The sequence below is a fragment of the Lepisosteus oculatus genome, chromosome 6, assembly GCF_040954835.1.
Source record: "Lepisosteus oculatus isolate fLepOcu1 chromosome 6, fLepOcu1.hap2, whole genome shotgun sequence".
NCBI classification, from domain to species: domain Eukaryota; kingdom Metazoa; phylum Chordata; class Actinopteri; order Semionotiformes; family Lepisosteidae; genus Lepisosteus; species Lepisosteus oculatus.
Window position 1 is genome coordinate 4134518 of NC_090701.1, and position 2633 is coordinate 4137150.

The following is a 2633-nucleotide window of genomic DNA, read 5'->3' on the forward strand; positions in this document are numbered from 1 at the left end:
TGCGAAAGGCCCCTCCGGGAATTAGGGATATTTTTTTCAAATGTTGCTAAGAAAAAAAAAACTGTGTGCCACATTGATAGGAGAGGACTTCTCGTGATCACTGTGTTGAAATGCACTGACCTTATTGAAGAGCACACAACCGGTTGTTTGAAAGGATCAGGTCGACTTGCTCTTTTGAGTCTGGAATGGGAAACACATTCGGCCTGTGCCCCAGAAGGGTGAGAAACTGGAGACCAGAGCCTTTCAGACCTCTTCCCTATGTGAATACCCCTATTATTTTAAACAGTTCTTCAAAATGTAATTGCATCAAGGTGTGACTGCTGACAATGATATTCTTCATAGAAGAGTTGGGACTGCAATATATATGGAAACGATAAAAACTAATGGCATCCTTTATCTTAGTCAGATGATGGAGAAAAATCTTTTCTTTTAATATTTTTAATATTGAGTGGCAGTAAATGCTGTGTGCCTCATAGTTTTTCGGTCCTAGAGTTGATTTCGGCTCAGTGAACTGCATGGGTCTTCTTCAGGCCTTCCTGTTTCCTCCCACAGGCTACAGACTTACTGACCTGCGTGTGTGTGCCGAGATGGGCTGGTATAGGTTCTGGCTCCCTTCACCCTGTAAGAACATAAGAAGAACATGAAAAGAGGCCATGTGGCCCACTTCTCCCATTTGCTAAATGGACTGTATTGGAGTAAACAGGTACTGAAAATAGATGGATTGGAACTCTTAGAAACATCCTGGTTGACTCAAAATTTGCTTCCCTTAAACTGCGACAAGACGGAGATCATGTGGGGGGTATCCTGCTCACTGGGGTGTGTACTGTAAATCCACACTGAAGAAACTGCAATATGTTCAGAATTCGGCTGCCAGAGCCCAGATCAGGCTGCTTGGAAGCAATCACACTACTCTTATCCTGGAGTCCCTGCACTGGCTGCCCTCCAGGTTTCAGGTCGACTAAAGGCCTGAGACATGGCTTGGCACCTCAGTATCTGTCTGACTTATCTACTCGTTACCTCACAGCTTCCATTCCTCTGGCTCTGGTCTTCTACTGTATATGTGCCTGAACCTCTTTTCCTTTCTATGGGTAACAGGGCCTTCTCTTGCTGCACTCCAGAGCTATTACATAGCTATTTCATATCCCTGGCTATTCTGGAATTCTATAATTGAGTTTCCAACAGTAAACACTTCTTTTCGGTAAGTTAATTATTTAAATGTTGCCTAGTTTCTAGTTTTTACACTGAATTTTATATATTGGATAACATTTTGTTCATTTTTAGTTTTCGCCGTAGCTTTGGATCGAGACAGGATTCAGACACACGGCATAGTCATTTCTGATAATTTCTGAGCCATTCTCAACTGTTCCTGGACCAATGATGCCTAATGCATTGATTGCCTTATTGAATGAAAAGGGGCTCCTGTTGGTCAGTCTCCTTCTTGCACATGAGGGACGATAAAGAAACAGGAATGGGCTTTTTCCCTGCTACTTGTAAGCACAACCTAATTCCTGTGCTGTAATCACCTGTAACTATGCAGCTGGTTGCTAAGCACAGGGCTTACACTAATGCTGAACTCTGACCACTGCCTAGGGAAGCCTATGCTGCATAATTATAATGAGGTGAGAAAGAAGGGCTCTTTCCTAAGTTCACTGCTCGCAGATTTCTCTAAACTGAGAGACATCAAAAGTGAAGCAAGTGCTATTGGGTCCAATAGGGGAGATCTGGCCTTCAGTATTTTGATGTAATGTTGCCTGCTGCATTTTTAGTGTTTTTATTAACTATGCCAAGCCCCGAGCTATTGTAAAGTAGGAGTAGGAGAAAGAAAAGAGCTGATACTGGTTACTTTGCATAACCATCAAATCAACGGGCAAATGAACTTGATGGCACTATTATCTATTACTTTAAGCATGCAATTCATACAATTACATTTTGTTGCACAACACCAGAGTTTATTTTATGATGACTTTTATAATAACTTATGACGGCAAATTAGCAGAGTGTTTAACTTTTACTCTGTACATGCTCCTAGAAAAGTAATGTGCCGTTGCACAATAAGATGTTCAGAAATCAGCGTGCTGGCTGTGCTTGTCTTGACACACTATAGGATGAGCCTGTCGGGAACTCGATTGCTTCAAAAGAAAGGTTCCGATTGTCCTCTGGCAGAGAACAGGAATAGAATATTGATTGAGCAGTTATGATTGTAGACAAGCAATATTGTTTTGACAAATATGACTTTAAATCATCGTTGGTCACTTTATCATTTTAGAAGTCTTACACCTTTTCATACAAATACTAAGTTACTGTTTCCTTCTTGATTGTATCAATACAATTGTCTTATCTTGGCTTCGTATTGCCTGTATTACCACAACTGTACTATTGGTTTTCTTACTATATTAACACCACCTGCCTTCATTAAATGAATTGTTCAAAATACCCCTATTCTTCAAAAACAATTATTTTCATTATCTTCATTTTCAGATAATTGTCAAATCTTAATTTCCCCTGCAGTAGAACATTTTAAAATGTAACAACGACTGGTCAGTTATAGTAGTTGGCTCATGTATTTCAATTTGTGTTTTCTATCTTTTGAGCGGATGTAAAAATTAGTTTTTCACAGGCACCAAAAGAAAACT